Here is a 21,895-nt window from a genome sequence, read left to right on the forward strand (position 1 = left end):
TTTGGAAAACGGTTTAGTATGAGTGACTAAATTTGAATATATGCATATTTTATGACCATTCAATTCCATTCCTATCTATGTATCCAACAGAAATTTATGATAATGTAAATCAAAAGACATATAAAATAATATTCATCAGAATATTATTCTTTGTAGTCCTAAACTACAAACATCCAAATGACTAACACAAAATGTGTACATACATTGTGGTATGTTTATTTAACAGCACACTATACAGCAAGGAAAATTAACATGTAGTGTAATGGGTTTCTTTCATGTGGTCTTTCTGGCCTGCAGTTTGTAATTCTCCCTAAATGATTTGTAGGGCCACAATCTTCCAAAGGATTGGTCAGTTTGCTATTTGTATAATCAGCCTTGCAAGGATTGATTGGTTTGTTATCAGTCTAGAAATTGGTCCGCTTTGAAATCCTGCTAGGAAAGCTCTGCCTTGAAATTAACGAGTTCTTTTTTATGTAAGTGGCCAATCTCACAAAGATTTTTTTGGGACCTCCTCAACAACAAGAGCCTGGAGAAGAACTCTACCTTTGGACCTGGGGTCTTTGCACTGAGAACCTCCTTGACTCAGATAAAAAAGCTGTAATACAGGTTAAAGTCTATAATGCTGAGCTAGTAACACTCACTGAGCTGATAACACTGAAGACCAAAAGAAACTGTGGCAGAGCCTGTAGTGGGAGATACAGAAGCCCAGAAGGGGCCCAGTGGCACAAAGAGAGCAGTCAGGGTGGCAGTGGAACAAAGCTAGGCACTTCTGGGAAGAAGGTTTTGAAAGGAGCTGGGTGCCCTCAAATGGGAAGCAGCCACAGTCCAGGCCCATGCAGGTGGCTTGTGGAGCAGGGCAGACCATAGTGTGGGGTCATGCTGACCTGCGTTTGGCACACACTGGCTGTGCTGAGGGCTGAAACCTTAAGGCAGGAAGGGTGCCATTCCCAAGGGCTGAGAGGAGGCCACTCAAACAGGCCAAAAAGTGGTGAATTTCGAGCAAATTTTGCCCATAGAGGCTTGAGCATAAATCATATGGGGTACCTGAAAAGTTTTTGCCTCAAGAGCTGTAGTAATTAATGTCAGCCTAAACCTGACAGTGGCTCAGGACTGTTCCAGAGCTAATGATTGAGATCTGGCCCAGTAAGCACAGGAGGGCAGAGCCAACCAAGGAAAGCTGCAGAGAGAGAGAGAGGAAGAAGAGAGCCATGCCATGCCTGACCTGAGCTGGCGATAGTCCTGCTGAGAGGGAGAGACACATATCTGCTGGTATCTAATCCACAGCATGCTCGCCTAGTGACACAGTGATTAAAAAAAACAAACCCACTGCTGTCGAGTCGATTCTGACTCATAGCAACCCTACAGGACAGAGTAAAATTTCCCCATAGAGTTTCCAAGGAGTGCCTGGTGGATTTGAACTGCCGACCTTTTGGTTAGCAGCCGTAGCACTTACCACTACTTCCCCTGGGTTTCCAGTGACAGTGATAGACATGGTTAATTTGGGAAGGGTAAGAGGATCTCCTTTTAGGCGTAATTGGATTCCTTTCTTAAGATGCTAAGTAGGTTACTCATAGTAGTAGGTGGGGGAGACCAGTTGACTACAAATCTGTTCCTGTTGTTTCCTGTTCGCTTTCTATAAATAAAAATAACAGCTTTTAATTGCCAACTCTTCGTAAAGTGTCTGTGCATGAGCAACCCAGTCAGGTAGTACAGTCCTAGTTCTGGCAATCTCATGCTTGTTCGGGATTTAGAATACGATGTGTATGTATATGTATGTGTATGTATATGTATACACATACACACACAAAGACAGAAAAAAATACAAATACATGTAAGAACATAAATAAATCTGACAATGTTGACCAAAGAATACAGACAAATAATGCATATTTATGCTTCCACTCCTATAATGCTCAAAAAAAGGGCAAGACTATACTACAATTTTGATGTCAGGATACTGGCTTATTTTTTAATAGAAGGAAGAGATTTTGGTTGAGAAGTAGACAATAGAGGGCTTTTGGGATGCTGGTAATACTCTATTTTTCACCTGTGCAGTAGTTAAATGGTGTGTTTTCTTTGTGATAATTCACAGACCTAATATTTTTATGTACTTTTCTACACATGTATGTGATTGATAAGGTTGTGTGTCAACTTGGCTGGGCCATGATTTTCAGTGGTTTGGCAGTTTTGATGTAGTTTGGCAGTCTTATAATGATGTAATAACATCCATGATGAGATCTGATATAATGTGATCACCTCCGTGATAGGATGTGCTGTGAGGAGCCAATTCTTTAAAAGGGAGTTTCCTTGGGATTATGTCTTGCATCCAATATAGGCTGGCTTTCTGGCAAGGTTCATGAACCTTTGCTCACTCTGGATCCTGCAGCTGACTCCTGTCCATCTCACCTCTGGTTCTTGGGACTTGAGCTAGCAGCTCACCTGCCCATCTTGGGACTGGTCAGCATCCTCAGTCTGTGAGCCAGCTGCCCGCCAACTTACCTGCCTATCATGGGATTTGCCAGCCCCACAGCCTATGAGCCAGAGGCTTGTTGTCTGACACGCCGCTCTTGGTTTGCCAGCCCCTGCAGCTACATGAGTCATGGGAAGCCTCCAGCCTGACCCATGGATTTATGACTTTCCAGCCTCTACAACCACAAGAACCATTTCTTTAACAAAAATCTCTCTCTCTGTCTCTCTCTCTCTCTATATATATATCCCCCACGTGTCTGTCAGTTTGTCATACTGTGGGGGCTTACATGTTGCTGTGAAGCTGGAAGCTATGCCACCAGTATTCAGAAACCAGCAGGGTCACCCATGGAGGACAAGTTTCAGCTGAGCTTCCAGGCCAAGACAGACTAGGAAGAAGGACCAGGCAGTCTACTTCTGAAAAGCATTAGCCAGTGAAAAACTTATGAATAGCCGTGGAACATTGTCTGATATAGTGCTGGAAGATGAGCCCCCCAGGTGGAAGGCACTCAAAAGATGACTGGGGAAGAGCTGCCTCCTCAAAGTAGAGTTGACCTTAATGACGTGGGTGGACTAATGCTTTCAGGACCCTCATTTGCTGATGTGGCACGACTCAAAATGAGAAGAAACAGCTGCAGTCATCCATTGATAATTGGAACCTGGAATGTATGAAGTATGAATCTAGGAAAACTGGAAATTCTCAAAAATGAAATGGAATGCATAAACATCAATATCCTAGGAATTAGTAAGCTGAAATGGACTAGTATTGGCCATTTTGAATTGGACAATCCTACAGTCTACTATGCTGTGAATGACAACTTGAAGAGGAATGGTGTGGCATTCATCGGCAAAAAGAACGTTTCAAGATGTATCCTGAAGTATAACGCTGTCAGCGATAGGATAATATCCATACGATGGATGGAAAAACTCAATATCACCAGTCAGAACAAGGCCAGGGGCCCACTGTGGAACAGACCATCAATTCTTATATGCAAGTTCAAGTTGAAACTGAAGGAAATCAGAACAAGTCCACAAGAGCCAAAATATGACCTTGAGTATATCCCACCTGAATATAGAGACCATCTGAAGAACAGATTTGATGGATTGAACACTAGTGACTGAAGACCAGGTGAGTTGTGGAATGACATCAAGGACATCATCCTTGAAGAAAGCAAGAGGTCATTGAAAAGACAGGAAAGAAAGAAAAGACCAAGATGGATGTCAGAGGAGACTCTGAAACCTGCTCTCAAATATTGAGCAACTAAAGCAAAAGGAAGAATTGATAAAGTAAAGGAACTGAACAGAAGATTTCAAAGGGCATGTCGAGAAGATAAAGTAAAGTATTATAATGACATGTGCAAAGAGCTGGAGATGGAAAACCAAAACGGAAGAACACACTCGGTGTTTCTCAAGCTGAAAGAATTGAAGAAAAAAATCAAGCCCTGAGTTGCAGTAGTGAAGGATTCCATAGGAAAATATTAAATGAAGCACGAAGCATCAAAAGAAGATGGAAGGAATACACAGAGTCAGTATACCAAAAAGAATTAGTTGATGTTCAACCATTTCAAGAGGTGGCATATGATCAGGAACCGATGGTACTGAAGGAAGAAGTCCAAGCTGCTCTGAAGGCATTGGCGAAAAACAAAGTTCCAGGAATTGACGGAATATCAATTGAGATGTTTCAACAAACAGATGTAGCGCTGGAGGTGCTCACTCGTCTATGCCAAGAAATATGGAAGACAGCTTCCTGGCCAACTGATTGAAAGAGATCCATATTTATGCCTATTCCCAAGAAAGGTGATCCAACCGAATGTGTAAATTATAGAACAATATCATTAATATCGCACACAAGCAAAATTTTGCTGAAGGTCATTCAAAAATGGCTGCAGCAGTATATCGACAGGGAACTGCCAGAAAGTCAGGCCGGTTTCAGAAGAGGACATGGAACCAGGGATATCATTGCTGATGTCAGATGGATCCTGGCTGAAAGCAGAGAATACCAGGAGGATGTTTACCTGTGTTTTATTGACTATGCAAAGGCATTCGACTGTGTGGATCATAACAAATCATGGATAACATTGGGAAGAATGGGAATTCCAGAACACTTAATTGTGCTCATGAGGAACCTTTACATAGATCAAGAGGTCGTTGTTCGTATAGAAGAAAGGTATACTGATTGGTTTAAAGTGAGGAAAGGTGTGTGTCAGGGTTGTATTCTTTCACCATACCTATTCAATCTGTATGCTGAGCAAATAACCCAAGAAGCTAGACTATATGAAGAAGAACGGGGCATGAGGATTGGAGGAAGACTCATTAACAATCTGCATTATGCAGATGACACAACCTTGCTTGCTGAAAGTGAAGATGACTTGAAGCACTTACTAGTGAAGATCAAAGACCACAGCCTTCAGTTTGGATTGCATCTCAACATAAGGAAAACAAAAATCCTCACAACTGGACCAATGAGCAACATCATGATAAATGGAGAAAAGATTGAAGTTGTCAAGGATTTCATTTTATTTGGATCCACAATCCACAGCCATGGAAGCAGTAGTCAAGAAATCAAAAGACTCATTGCATTGGGTAAATCTGCTGCAAAGGACCTCTTTAAAGTATTGAAGAGCAAAGATGTCACCTTGAAGACCAAGGTGCGCCTCACCCACCCAATCGCCTAATATGCATGTGAAAGCCGGATAATGAATAAGGAAGACCAAAGAAGAATTGATGCCTTTGGATTGTGGTGTTGGTGAAGAATATTGAATATGCCATGAACTGCCAAAAAAATGAACAAATCTGTCTTAGAAGAAGTACAACCAGGGAGGTGGAGCCAAGATGGCGGAATAGACAGACTTTTCTGGCGAGCCCTCTTTACAACAAAGACCCAAAAAACAAGTGAAACGAGTATATTTGTGACAAGCTGGGAGACCTGAGCATCAAAGGCAAGCTTAGACAATGAACTGAGGGGCAGGGGGAGGAAGAGGCCATTCAGAAATGGAGAGGAGTTACCATACCTGAATAGTGGGAGACCTAAGGCACCATTCCCGGAGCTCCGGCGGTGGCGGCCTGCAGACTGGTACTCGCGTTAGGCCACTTCAGCGGCTGAATCCCTAGGCCTGAGACAGACCCTGGTGAGCACCTAGAGCCATCCTCCTGGCCTTGGGGAAGGAAAAACTTTGCAACTGGGGGGAAAAGATAATTTGCTAGCTCCATTAACTGGGGGAGCTCAGGACAGAATCGGCTCCTGTCCAGGCATAAACTGTCTGTGGACCTTGAGCACCTTTCCCTTCTGCATGGACCTGTGTGGGCCTATTTCAGGAGAATAGGCCCTTGTTGGCAAGTCCCAACCATTTCAGCTGTGCAGTGGAGAGGAGAGGTGGGTGTTTGACGTTTGACATTGCTTTGCCTATTAAAGAAGGTCCTCACCTACTCACAAAAGGGACCTAAGGACTGGTAGCTCCACTCAGGTCACCCGGCCACCTGCGACAGGGATCCAAAGATAACTGACACCTCCCAGTCCTTGCAAAAAAACTTTGGGTGCCCATGGTCCCTCTGCAGAACCCACCCACCAGCACGCTCTAGGGAACAGAGACATGTTTTCCTCAGAGACACTTGGGGGTCAGTTCTCAGCCCCCTGCCTTGATCAGAGCATGAACCCCTGCTACACTCAGATACCAATATATATGCCAATCACCCCTGCCCCTCTAAGACTGTAGGACAGAGCCTAGACCAAACACTTTATATCAGCTACCCAGAAACCTGAGCTGAATTCATACAAGAAAACTGAATGGACTCCTAGACTTATATACCTGATAATAGCTCTAGCCAGCTGGGGACAGGACACCAGGGCTCTAAAGGCAAAAATAATCAAGCTAGCTCACTCAAGAAACCCATAAGGGTATACCAAAACAAAAAAAAGCAAGCAGCTATGACACAGCAAGCAAGCATAAACTAATACAATATCTTTTAGATGGCTCAGAGACAACAGTCAATATCAAGTCACATAAAGAAACAGGTCATGATCACCTCAACAGGCTCTCAAAACAAACAATCCAGGGATCTTTTAGGTGAAAGTGCATTCCTGGAATTACCACATGCAGAATACAAAAGTTTAATATACAGAACCCTTCAAGACATCAGGAAGGAAATCAGGCAATACACAGAACAAGCCAAGGAACACACAGATAAAGCAACTGAAGAAATTAGAAAGATTATTCAGGAACATAATGAAAAGTTTAATAAGCTGGAAAAATCGATAGACAAACAGCAATCAGAAATTCAGAAGACTAACAAAATTTCAGAATTAGATCAATCAATAGAAAGTCAGAGGAGCAGAATTGAGCAAGTAGAAGCTAGAATTTCTGAACTCGAAGATAAATCACTTGGCACTAATATATTTGAAGAAAAATCCAATAAAAAAGAATTAAAAAAAATGAAGAAACCTTAAGAATCATGTGGGACTCTATCAAGAGAAATAACCTACGAGTGATTGGAGTACCAGAACAGGGAGGGATAACATGAAATGCAGAGGAAATTGTTGAGGATTTGTTGGCAGAAAACTTCCCTGATATTGTGAAAGATGAGGAGATAACTATCCAAGATGCTCATTGAACTCCACATAAGGTAGATCTTAAAAGAAAGTCACCAAGACATAATATAATCAAGCTTGCCAAAACCATAGGTAAAGAGACAATTATAAGAGCACCAAGGGATAAAAGAAAAGTCACCTACAAAGGAGAGCCTATAAAAATAAGCTCAGACTACCCGGCAGAAACCATGCAGGCAAGAAGGCAATGGGATGACATATTTAAAAAATCGAAGGAAAAAAACTACCTGCCAAGAACCATGTATCCATCAAAACTGTCTCTTAAATATGAAGGTGAAATTAAGACATTACCAGATAAACACAAGTTTAGAGAATTGGTAAAAACCAAACCAAAAGTATAAGAAATACTGCAGGGAGTTCTTTGGTTAGAAAATCAGTAACATCATGTATCAACCCAAGACTAGAACACTGGGCAGAGCAACCAGAAGTCAACCCAGACAGGGAAATCCAAAAAGACAAAGCAAGATTAAAAAAAAAGAAAAGGCCCAACACAGGGTAATGGCGATGTTATTATATAAAAGAAGACAACATTAAAATAATAAAGAAGGATGAAGAAATGTGATCATATACCTTCCATATGGAGAGGAAGATACGGCAGTACAAAGAAGTAAATGTTAGTTTTAAATTTAGAAAAATAGGGGTAAATAATAAGGTAACCACAAAGGAGACAAACTATCCTACTCATCAAAATGAAATATAAGGGAAAAATACAGACTCAGCAGAAACAAAATCAACAACAAAAAATATGAGGAAAAACCCATATGAGGAAAGGACAGTATATAAAGAAAATCTACTCAGCACATAAAATCAAGTGGGAAAAAGAAACTGTCAACACACAAAAAAGACATCAAAATGTTAGCACTAAATTCATACCTATCCATAATTACCCTGAATGTAAATGGACTAAACGCACCAATAAAGTGACAGAGAGTGGCAGAATGGATTAAAAAACAAGATCCATCTATATGCTGCCTACAAGAGACACACCTTAGACTTAGAGACACAAACAAACTAAAACTCAAAGGATGGAAAAAAATATATCAAGCAAACCACAATCAAAAAAGAGCAGGAGTGGCAATATTAATTTCTGACAAAATAGACTTAAAAGTTAAATCCATCAGAAAGGATAAGGAAGAACACTACATAATGATTAAAGGGACAGTACACCAAGAAGATAAAACCATATTAAATATTTATGCACCCAATGACAGGGCTGCAAGATACATAAAGCAAACTCTATCAGCATTGAAAAGTGAGATAGACAGCTCCACAATAATAGTAGGAGACTTCAACACGCCACTTTTGGTGAAGGACAGGACATCCAGAAAGAAGCGCAATAAAGACATGGAAGATCTAAATGCCACAATCAACCATCTTGACCTTGTAGACATACACAGAACACTCCACCCAACAGCAACCAAATATACTTTCTTTTCTAGTGCATATGGAACATTCTCTAGAATAGACCACAAATTAAAAAAAAAAAAAAAATTAGGTCATAAAAAAAGCCTTAGAATCCAAAACATTGAAATGTTACAAAGCGTCTTCTCTGACCATAAGGCCATAAAAGTGGAAATCAATAACAGGAAAAGCAGGGAAAAGAAATCAAACACTTGGAAACTGAACAATACCCTGCTCAAAAAAGACTGGATTATAGAAGACATTAGGATGAAATAAAGAAATTCAGAGAATCCAATGAGAAAGAAAACACTTCCATCACAACATTTGGGACAAAGCAAAAGCGGTGCTCAGAGGCCAATTTATATCAATAAATGCACACATACAAAAAGAAGAAAAGGCTCCAATCAAAGAAGTATCCCTACAACTTGAACAAATAGAAAGAGAGCAACAAAAGAAACCCACAGGCACCAGAAGAAAATAATAAAAATTACAGCTGAACTAAATGAAATAGAAAACAGAAAAACAATTGAAAGAATTAACAAGACCAAAAGCTGGTTTTTGAAAAAGTCAACAAAATTGATAAACCACTGGCCAAACTGACAAAAGAAAAACAGGAGAGGAAGCAAATAACCCAAATAAAAAAGGAGAGGGTGATATTACAACAGACCCAACTGAAATTAAAAGAATGATATCAGATTTCTACGAAAAACTATACTCAAACATATTTGAAAACCTAGAAGAAATGGATGAATTCCTAGAAACGCACTACCTACCTAAACTAACACAAACAGAGGTAGAACTAAATAAACCCATAACCAAAGAACAGATTGAAAGGGCAATCAGAAAACTCCCAACAAAAAAAGGCCTGGTCCGGGCAGCTTCACTGCAGAGTTCTACCAAACTTTCAGAGAAGAGTTATCACCACTACTACCAAAGGTATTTCAGAGCATAGAAAAGGACAGAATACTACCAAACTCTTTCTATGATGCCACCGTATCTCTGATACCCAAACCAGGTAAAGACACCACAAAAAAAGAAAATTATAGACCTATATCCCTCATGAATCTAGATGTAAAAATCCTCAACAAAATTCTAGCCAATAGAATTCAACAACATATCAAAAAAATAATTCACCATGACCAAGTGGGATTCATACCAGGTATGCAGGGATGGTTCAACATTAGAAAAATAATTAATGTAATCCACCACATAAATAAAGCAAAAGACAAGAATCACATGATTTTATCAATTGACACAGAAAAGGCATTTGACCAAGTTCAACACTCATTCATGATAAAAACTCTCAGCTAAATAGGAATACAAGGAAAATTCCTCAACATAATAAAGGGCATTTATACAAAGCCAACAGCCAACATCACCCTAAATGGAAAGAGCCTGAAAATATTGCCATTGAGTTCGGGAACCAGACAAGGATGCCCTTTATCACCACTCTTATTCAACACTGTGCTGGAAGTCCTAGCCAGAGCAATTAGGCTAGATAAAGAAATAAAGGGCATCCAGATTGGCAAGGAACAAGTAATAGTATCTCTATTTGCAGATGACATGATCTTATACACAGAAAAACCTACGGAATCCTCCAGAAAACTACTGAAACTAATAGAAGAGTTCAGCAGAGTATCGGGATACAAGATAAACATATGAAAATCAGTTGGATTCCTCTACACCAAGAAAAAGAACATCGAAGAGGAAATCACCAAATCAGTACCCTTTAAAGTAGCCCCCAAGAAGATAAAATACTTAGGAATAAATCTTACCAAAGGTGTAAAAGACTTATACAAAGAAAACTACAGTACACTTCTGCAAGAAACCAAAAGAGACTTACATAAGTGGAAAAACATACCTTGCTCATGGATAGGAAGACTTAACATTATAAAAATGTCTATTCTATCAAAAGCTGTCTATACATTTAATGCAATTCTGATCCAAATCTCAATGACATTCTTTAATGAGTTGGAGAAACAAATCACCAATTTCAAATGGAAGGGAAAAAGGCCCCAGATAAATAAGGCATTACTGAAAAAGAACAAAGCGGGAGGCCTTACTTTACCTGATTTTAGAACCTATTATACCTCCACAGTAGTCAAAACAGCCTGATACTGGTACAACAATAGATACATGGACCAATGTAACAGAATTGAGAATCCAGACATAAATCCATTCATATATGTGCAGTTGATATATGACAAAGGCCCCAAAACAGTTAACTGGGGAAAAGACAGCCTTTTTAACAAATGGTGCTGGCATAACTGGATTTCCATCTGCAAAAAAATGAAACAAGACCCATGCCTCACTCCATGCACAAAAACGAGCTCGAAATGGATCAAAGACCTAAATATAAAATCTAAAAAGATAAAGATCATGGAAGAAAAAATAGGAAGAACGTTAGGAGCCCTAATACATGGCATAAACAGTGTACAAAACATTAGAAAGAATGTAGAAGAAAAACTAGATAACTGGGAGCTCCTAAAAATCAAACACCTATGCTCAATCAAAGACTTCACCAAAAGAGTAAAAAGACTACCTACATACTGGGAAAAACTTTTTAGCTATGACATTTCTGATCAGCGCCTGATCTCTAAAATCTACATGATACTGAAAAAACTCAATTGAAAAAAAGACAAATAACCCAATTAAAAAATGGGCAAAAGATATGAATAGACACTTCACTAAAGAAGACATTCAGGTAGCTAAAAGATGTATGAGGAAATGTTCACGATCATTAGCCATTAGAGAAATGCAGATCAAAACTACAATGAGATTTCATCTCACTCCAACAAGGCTGGCATTAATCCAAAAAACACAAAATAATAAATGTTGGAGAGGCTGTGGAGAGATTGGAACACTCCTACACTGCTGGTGGGAATGTCAAATGGTACAGCCACTTTGGAAATCGATTTCTTTAAAAGCTAGAAATAGAACTACCATAAGATCCAGCAATCCCACTTCTTGAAATATATCCTAGAGAAATAGGAGCCTATACACGAACAGATATATGCACAGCCATGTTTATTGCTGCACTGTTTACAATAGTAAAAAGATGGAAGCAACCAAGGTGCCCATCAATGGATGAATGGATAAATAAATTATGGTACATTCACACAATGGAATACTACGCATCGATAAAGAACAGTGAGGAATCTGAGAAACATTTCATAACATGGAGAAACCTGTAAGGCATTATGCTGAGTGAAATTAGTCAGTTACAAAAGGACAAATATTGTATAAGACCACTATTATAAGAACTTCAGAAATATTTTAAACTGAGAAGAAAACCTTCTTTCGTGTTTACGTGAGGGGGGAGGGAGAGAGGGTGGGAGAGGGGTATTCATTAATTAGATAGTAGATTAGAACTACTTTAGGTGAAGGGAAAAACAGCACACAATACAGGGGAGGTCAGCACATTTGGACTAAACCAAAAGCAAAGAAGTTTCCTGAATAAACTGAATGCTTCGAAGGCCAGCGTAGCAGGGTCAGGGGTCTGGGGACCATGGTTTCAGGGGACATCTAAGTCATTTGGCATAATAAAATCTATTAAGAAAACATTCTGCATTCCACTTTGAAGAGTGGCGTCTTAAACGCCAGCAGGCAGCCATCTAAGATGCATCAATTGGCTTCAACCCACCTGGATCAAAGGAGAATGAAGAACACCAAGGACACAAGGCGATTATGAGCCCATGAGACAGAAAGGGCCACATGAACCATCGACTACATCATCCTGAGACCAGAAGAACTAGATGGTGTCCAGCTACAACTGATAACTGCCCTGACAGGGAACGCGACCTCTGTCTCTACCCGGAGGGAGCAGGAGAGCAGTGGGAAGCAGACCCCAAATTCTCATAAGACCAAACTTAATAGTCTGACTGAGACTGGAAGGACCCCGGTGGTCATGGCTCCCAGACCTTCTGTTGCCCCAGGACAGGAACTATTCCCGAAGCCAACTCTTCAGACATGGATTGGACTGGACAATGGGTTGGAAAGGGATGCTAGTGAGGAGTGAGCTTCTTGGGTCAGGTGGACATATGAGACTATATTGGCATCTCCTGCCTGGAGGGGAGATGAGAGGGTGGAGGATGTTAGAAGCTGGTAAAATGGACATGAAAAGAAAGAGTGGAGGGAGAAAGTGGACTGTCTCATTAGGGGGAGAGTAACTGGGAGTGTGTAGCAAGGTGTATATGGGTTTTTGTGTGAGAAACTGACTTAATTTGTAAACTTTCACTTAAAGCACAATAAAATTTATTTTTTTTTTAAAAAAAGAAGTACAACCAGAATGCTCCTTAGAAGCAAGGATGGCGAGACTGCGTCTTACATACTTTGGATATGTTGTCAGGAGGGATCAGTCCCTGGAGAAGGACATCATGCTTGACAGAGTACAGGGTCAGTGGAAAAAAGGAAGACCCTCAACGAGGTGGATTGACACAGTGGCTGCAACAATGAGCTCAAGCATAACGATTGTAAGGATGGCTCAGGACCGGGCAGTGTTTCGTTTTGTTGTTCATAGGGTCACTATGAGTCGGAACTGACTTGATGGCACCTAACAACAACAACGACATATATATATGTATATATATGCATGTATAGAGAAAAAGAGAGATAGATGCTTCATTGGTTTTGCTTCTCTAGAGAACCCAGCCTAAGACAATGTGCTATACTTAAACAAAAATGTGTAAATTAAAAAAAGTCTGTTATAGTTCCAGTACTATATAATTATGGCGAAGTAAGTATGTGAGATATATACTGTGTTTTTCCTCCCCTCAGGAGGGACCTCTTCCAAACAACAATATGGTTTCGTCTCCTCTCTTTTCCCACCTAGAGGCATTATTCTCTTATTGAAAACACTCCAGGAGTTTCCTCTTGTTCTTAAAATAATGACCCACGTATTTAACCTAGCCTTCAAACTCCTGCATAACCTCATCCTTGTACCGCTTCAGCCTCATTCACATCATCAGCCACACTAGCCTTCTTTCTCTATATCCTGTTACACCCCCACTGACCTTTGTCCTTCTTTCACAAGGCCTATGCTCAATCTGGTCCCTATCTGGAACCCTCATCCATCTCCAACTTCCAACATTTTTAAACTGTTTAACTCCTATCCATACTTCTTATCTCAGCACGAGCCTTCCACGATGCTTCAGTGTGGAGGAAATCCTTTTGTTATGCACCTTCATAGAGTCCATTTCCTTTCTCTTAGAGCACTTAATTCAGTTTTTAAATATAAAGACACTTCTTTCATTATAGACTAATATCTCTTGCTAACAGCCTTCACACTAAACCCCACGTAAGCAAAGACTGACTGGGCTTTTTGGTGCTCACCATTGAGTAGCAATTCCTAGCATATGGTGGTGCTCGATATAATGATTTACTGAATAAATGAATTAAAGGACTGACACGTATAAAATGATTAGATAAAAACATCAGTCATTATTTCTAGCTTGTTTTCACTTTCAGAAACATGGAAATAAAATGGGGAAAATTGTATATAATGAAAAAGCTCTGCTCACAAGCTATAAAAAAAAAAACAAAAAACCCATTGCCATCTGCTCAATTCCAACTCAGCAACCTATAGGATAGAGTACAACTGCCCCATAGAGTTTTCAAGGAGTGCATAGTAGATTTGAACTGCTGGCCTTTTGGTTAGCAGCTGTAGCTCTTAACCACTACGCCACCAGGGTTCCTCACAAGCTATATAAACATTAATTTTGGGATGCTAAATTAAAAAAAAAAAACAGGCTAAATTTTAAAATAATGTTTGACCCACACTCAGGCATTTTATTCCTAAATCATTACAGATGAATGAACCTCTGATATTTAAAGATTAAAAAAAAGGAAAGGAAGTATAAAATTAACATCCCATATGGATCAAACAGAATACCATTGTCATCCATCTAATATGTTGATCAACAAATAGCAGATGTCGTCCATTACCTGGAAATTATAAACACTAATTATGGAAAACAGGGGCTTAACCTTGTCATTGCTCTGAAACTTCTTCCCAAGAACTGGTAAATATTCCTGTCATATTTCAGATCTTCTGCTGGGATGTCGTATGTTCTTTTCTAATAGTGTTTATATGTTCTAGAAAGTAGTGCAATACAATAAAAGGAACCACTGCCTTTGAAATACTCTTAGGCTTAAATCACATACCAATCGTCGTATGACAATTGAAATCTCACTTAACTTTTCTGTATCAAGGTGACTTAATAGGAAAATCAAGGGTAATTACAACCCTACTAATTCCACAGCATTGGTTTGAGGGAATCCACTGAAGTGACAGATGTGAATGTGCTTTGAAAAATATGTATTGTTGTTGTTAGGTGACATCGAGCTGGTTCTAACTCGTAGCAATCCTATGTACAACAAAATGGAACACTGCCAGGTCCTGCACCATCCTCACAGTTGTTGCTATGTTTGAGCCTGTCGTTGCAGCAAATGTGTCAGTCCATCCGCTTGAGGGGCTTCCTCTTTTTTGCTGACCCTCTACTTTACCAAGCATGATGTCCTTCTCCAGGGACTGATCCCTCTTAATAACATGTCCAAAGTATGTGAGATGAAATCTCACCATCCTTGCTTCTAAGGAGCATCCTGGCTGTACTTCTTCCAGGAGAGATTTGTTAGCTCTTCTGGCAGTTTCATGGCGTATTCAATATTCTTCACCAACACCATAATTCAAAGGCATCAATTCTTCCTTATTCATTGTCCAGCTTTTGCAAGCATATAAGACGATTGAAAACACCATCGCTTGGGTCAGGAGCACCTTAGCCCTCAAAGTGACATTTTTTTTTTTTTAAACTTTAAGCAAGTCTTTTGCAGTAGATACGACCAATGTAATATGTTGTTTGGTTTCTTGACTGATACTTCCAAGACACTGAGTGTGGATTGAAGTAAAATGAAATCCTTGGCAACTTCGATCTTTTCTCTGTTTATCATGATGTTGCTTATTAGTTCATTTTTGAAAATTTTGTTTTCTTTATATTGAGGTGAAATCCATTTAAAGGCTGTATGTAGTCTTGAATCTTCATCAGTAAGTGCTTCAAATCCTCTTCACTTTCAGCAAGCAAGGTTATGTCATGTGCATATCGCAGATTGTTAATGAGTCTTCCTTTAATCCTGATGCTGCTTTCTTCTTCACATAGTCTGGATTCTTGGGTTATTTGCTCAGCATACAGATTGAATAAACATGGTGAAAGGATACAACCCTGACACCAACCTTTTCTGATTTTAAGCTATGAGTATCCCCTTGTTTTGTTCAAGCAATTGCCTCTTGGCCTATGTACAGATTCCGCACACCACAATTAAGTGTTCTGGAATTCCCATTCTTCGCAACGTTATCCGTAATATGAAAAACATATATTTTGTATAAATTCAAAATCACATTTAATAATAGTCTGTTTATAAATAAGAACTATAGAAGGCAAAGCAAATTAATTTTTGTTAAACTTTTTTTTCTAGGTGTTTAGCCTACATTATCTCATTCAATACACAAAACATTTTTAAGTATTGAATATTTAGTATTACCAATATATAGATCAGGAGACAGGTTTAAGTACAGTTTAAATCAGTTTCCCAAGGTCACAAAATGTTGCAGCTGATCTTTCTTTTGCCATAGGTCTTGCTTTATCAACAATACCATGCAAAATCATGCCATCTCCTAGAAAATACAGTACAGACACCTGCAGAAATGCCATACAATTGTGAACACTTTTTGTCATTTTATACAATATGTTGAGCAAAATGCTAAGTAGGAATCAGTTTACCAGAATATCATTGAGAATATCATTGCACAATTTTAAGTATAGAGAATCGTTTTTTCTAAGGCCAGTTGCCTTTGGACATTTGAAGTAACATTGTTCCACAAAAGATTAATTCTTAGACAAATGCATTTATGTGAGGGCCAAGGACTGTGGCCATGCATAAATGCATTTCGTTCCATATTACTTGAGCTAACATTGCCCTGAGTATCTAGGGTCCCCAGTGCATGATGAATAGTGTAGGAAGAGCTAACGGCACAAAACAGGAAAAACCCAATCTCTCTGGAGGAAACAAAAATAGTCAATATTATTATGTTTTAAAAGGGCATGCTTTCTTTCCATTTGCTAAAATGTCATTTTTTTTAAATGACAGTCATAAATGTTTTCCCTTATTATCTGATCGTATGCCACTGACAGAGAGGCTGGTAGCCCAGCTATTTTTCCATATTCTATGGGATCTTTCTTACTTAATTTTTCAGCTGTCACCAAATTTCCCGCGTGTATGCCATGCCAGTCTTTGTAGTAATGAAATTTTATTTATAGAGAATGCATTGCTAAAATTCAAATGTAAATTTGAAAGACCTATAAGTGCAACTGAAGGGAGACTCAACTTCTGTATTAGTAAATTAATAGCAGATAGCCTGTGATTTTAAGAGGATGAGAAAAAGGGAGGTGTAATGCACATATCACCCCTTTTTCCAGTTCTAGTTCTACCGTCTTTTTCTTGCAGGGTTTATCTCCTTGTTTTGTCCTGAAAATTGCTATGGGAATTTGGGTAAGTTTAGGCACTTGGAATGTTTGAGATGGGAAAGCCTTAGGGGAGTTAAAGGGTGATTGCTACTTAATGGCAGCGCAAATGAAGCATGAGTCCTTCAGTTGAAGAGCTGTTCAAACTCATCTCTTTCACAATGAGCACAAACGTTATTTTCTTTTTTTTTTTCACAGTGTGCATATTTCATATGGAAGTACTAGACAACATCATTTGTAAGTGAATGGTAGATATGCATTTTAATCAGACAAAGTATAGTTTCTGGGCCATCTACCATGAACAACTTTGTGTTTCAACTTTGTATTATAACAACACTAATTTTAATAAAATGTTACCTGTAATATCCAGTTAAGATGAATACACATATTGATTTTAATTTTACACTATCTCTGGAGATACAGTCTTAAATTGGCTGTTAATTGGTGGCATGACTGACAAACTGAAATTACAATAGATGTTATTCTAAAAATAAACTTTGATGTTGTTAGCTTTAGTGCAGGCTCTGTAGACTTAAAGGACTATTACTCTTTTTCATTATAACATCACATTATGTGATATCTCATACATTCTATCTATTAAATGGTGGAACTATTACTTATAAGAGTGACTCATGATATTGCTTTTATACTCTGTAAAATTAAAAGAAAAACTTTAATGTATTTAACTCTAATTTAGAAATCAAAAGGAAAACAAGTTTGATTTGGATGTAATGCTTTCTGAACTTTTTCAAATTACTAAGGTCATTTTTGTTGTTGTTGTGCAGGAATTGAACCATTCTTATCATTAAAAATGCCATCTATATCTATAAACCCTTTGCCTTCAAGTAAATTCCTACTCATAGTGGCTCTATAGGACAGAGTAGAACTGCCCCATAGAGTTTCCAAGGAGTTCCTGGGGGACTCGAACTGCTGACCTTTTGTTTAGCAGATGTAGTTCTTTAACCACTATGCCACCAAGGTTTCCATCTATATCTATAAAAAAAAAAATAGACATCAGTAAATGTTCTCTTATTCGGTAATATTAAATGTTACCTGGATCCCGTGATACTGGAAAATAGCAATGATTAAACAAATCCTCCCAACTTCCCATCCTTGGTGTTCAGAAAAATGATTTAGTGCAAATAACCACATTTCCCCAATATGACTCATATTCATAATGACCCTATAGGTTGGAGTAGAAATGCCCCAGAGTAGAAATAGGGCTTACTAGGCTGTAATTTTTATACGAGCAAATCCCTAGGTCTTTTATCCCAATGGAACTGTGGGTCAGTTCAAACCCCCAACCATTCAGTTAGCAGCCAAGAGCTTTGATCGTTATGCCACCAGGGCATCAGACTTGACTGGGCTTCACACGACAACAAAAGCCACAACACAAAATGACTCAGATAAGACTCCCAGATGGCCCTTTGTTCACCTAGGACAATGTCAGACACAGGCACTACAAATTCTCATTGCTTGCCTCATAAATAAGTAACTGAATTGCTTGTCCTCACTGATCAATCAGAAGCAAAGTGCTTGGTAACCAAACTTGGTTAAGATTTTCGCTTTCCCCCAAGTCCCTGAATTTTGGCCCACCCTCCGTATGACCAAAGATACTAACCCTCTTCAAGGGCCTATCCTAGAGGATATGCTGGCTTTAGCATAAAACATTGTCTAATAAACTCTTCAGTGATGTCGTTCTTTCATCCCACTTCCACATACCTGTTTTTTTCTAGTCTTGTTTATTGTCAATCTCTATAAAATAAAATTCTTTTTCTCTAACTCTTGAGACACTTGCTAATCTTGTGCTGATGATTCTTCCTATTAAAATATACCCCTTCTCTATTTTAAAAATCCCAAATCTCCAAAGTCTGGATTTTTTTCTTTTTGACAATATGAATATAATTTTACTTTTTTTCTGAAGTAAAATACAAAATTTACAAACCAAGGAATTGTATTATGCCTGTTCTAATAGTATTTCTTTTTTAATTCTTTTATTGTTAGATTTCCTTGAATAATTCTCCACATGATTTTTCGATTAAATCTACTTCAGTTTTCTATTTATAGTATAATGCTATTAATATTTAACTATTGGCATTCTGTTTTGACAGGAAGCTATTAAAAGGTCAGAGTGACTAGCAACATTTAGAACATTTAAATCTTAGTACTATGAGTCACAAACTGTTTTAAAAGGGATATTAATTACCATCTTTCTGCCTCCCAAAGACCTATTGGTCATCATGTGATAAGTGTTTAAAATGTGTTTATAAAATCTTAGTGCCTGAAAGGATCTTAGCTATTGTGTGTATTTCTTCTTCTAGATAAAGGTAGGGGTTGTGTGTTATTCAACTTTTAATCTTTAAATAGATGTCTGTGGGTGACTAATAACTTGCAGTAAACATTCAATAAATATTCAGTTAATTAGGGCACAAAAATCTGAAAAGTTTAGTTAGCTTTTCCAAAGTCACACAACCAGTTAGTGTTTGTATTAGCTTTCTATTGCTGCTGTACCAAATTATCAAAACTTGCATGGGGCTGCCATGAGTCACAATTGACTCAACTGCAACTGGTTCAGTTTTTTTTTTAAGCAGTTCGAACAACTCATATTTATTATTTCACAGCTTCTGTAGGGTTGCTATGAGTCAGAACTGACTTGACAGCAATGGGCTTTTTTAGGTAAGTTAGATGTCGGGGTTGTCTTAACTAGATCCTCTACTTTGGGTCTCATGAGGATGAAATCAAAGTATTTGCAGAACTGTGTTTCTTACAGGAGGCTCTGGGAAAACTCTACTTTCAAGCCCATTTAAGTTGGTGACCAGGTTCATTTCCATGTGGTTATATGACTGAGATCCCCATTTCCTTACTGGCAGTCAGTGAGGGCTTGGTCTTTTCTCCTAGAACCAAATAAAAACCAAACCCGTTACCATCCAGTTGATTCTGACTCACAGAGACCCTGTATGACAGAGTAGAACTGCCCCATAGAGTTTCCAAGGAGCACCTGGTGGATTCGAACTGCTGACCTTTTGGTTTGCAGCCATAGCACTTAACCACTATACCACCAGTTTTTTAATTTTTTTCTCCTAGAGTCTGCCCATATTCCTTCTCATTTTTTCGTGTGGCTCTCTCTGGCAATGGAGGATAGAATCTTTCTAATGCTATTACTCTGACTTCTCCTGCATCTCTGACTCCAGAAAGAGAAAGTTCTCTGCTTTTAAGGGATAATGTGATTAGATTAGTACCACCTGGATAACACAGGCTATTCTCTATGCCTTAATTACATCTGCAAAGGGCTTGCCACATGTGGTTAGGTTTACGTATCAATTTAGCTAAGCTAGAGTACACAATTATTTAAATCAACGTAGGGTCACTATGAGTCGGAATGGACTCCACTGCAACGGGTTTGATTTTTTGGTTTAATCTGGATGTTGCACGTGGTTAACACTTGCAGTCGGCTTTAACTAAAGGAGATTACCACATAAGTGGACCTCATCTAGCAAGTTTATCTTATAGAGTACGTGATGTATAACAATGTAATAGGTGTTAACAAGCACATAAATGGGCAGGGAAGAGCAGTGCAGGAAGAGAGTTTTTGTATGTTACTGAGTTGGTATCTATTCAACCTAGGTTGTTATAAATATAAGATGTTAGGTGTACTCCTCATGGTAACCACAAAGAAAATAACTAAAATGTATACACTTTTTTTTATACACAAAAGGAAAGGATAAGATAATAAAAATAATTCTCTACAAAAAAAGAAAAGAAAAACCCACAAACATTTGCAATATTGGAGGAGGTTGGGACAAAAAGGTATAAGATGCACAACAAAAAAACAAACAAATAATAAAATGGCAAAGGGTAATTCCTTCCACCACTGGTCTGTCAGTTTATCATACTGCGGTGGCTTGAGTGTTGTTGTGATGCTGGAAGCTATGCCACCTGTATTTCAAATACCAACAGGGTCACCCACAGTGCACAGGTTTCAGTGGAGCTTCCAGACTAAGACAGACTAGGAAAAAGAACTTGGCTATTACATCTAAAAAAAATTGGCCAGTGAAAACCTTATGAATAGCAGTGGAACATTGTCTGATATAGTGCCAGAAGATGAGCCCCTCAGGTTGGAACGTACACAGAATATGAGAATGAGTTGCCTCTTCAAAGTAGAGTTGACCTTAATGGTGTGATTGGAGCCAAGCTTTCGTGACCTTCATTTGCTGATGTGGCATGACTCAAAATGAGAAGAAACAACTGCAAACATTCGTTGATAATTGGAATGTGAAACACACGAGGTATGAATCTAGGAAAATTGGAAGTCATCAAAAATGCAATGGAACTCATAAAGATCAATATTCTAGGCATTACTGAGCTGAAATGAACTGGCAATGACCATTTTGAATCAGACAATTATACGGTCTACTATGCCAAGAATGACCAATTGAAGAGGAATGATGTCACATTCATCTTCAAAAAGAACATTTCAAGATTTATGCTGATTTACAAAGCTGTCAGTGATAGTGCAATATCCATACACTTACAAGGAAGACCAATTAAGAAGACTATTATTCAAAATTGCACACCAACCACTAATGCCAAAGATGAGGAAGCTGAAGATTTTTACCAACTTCTGCAGTCTGAAATTGATTAAACATACAGTCAAGATGCACTGGCAATTACTGGCGATTGGAATGTGAAAGCTGGAAACAAAGAAAAAGGATTCATAGTTGGAAAATATGGCCTTGGTGATAGAAATGATGCTGGAGACTCTGAAACTTGCTTGTGAACATAGAATAGCTAAAACGAATGAAAAAGATGAAGTAAAAAGCAGAAGATTTCAAATGGCAGCTCGAAGACAAAGTAAAATATTACAATGAAATATGCAAAGACCTTCTTTATTGGTAATTACCAGGAATGTAAA

The sequence above is a fragment of the Loxodonta africana genome, chromosome X (genome assembly GCF_030014295.1).
Source record: "Loxodonta africana isolate mLoxAfr1 chromosome X, mLoxAfr1.hap2, whole genome shotgun sequence".
Classification (NCBI taxonomy): domain Eukaryota; kingdom Metazoa; phylum Chordata; class Mammalia; order Proboscidea; family Elephantidae; genus Loxodonta; species Loxodonta africana.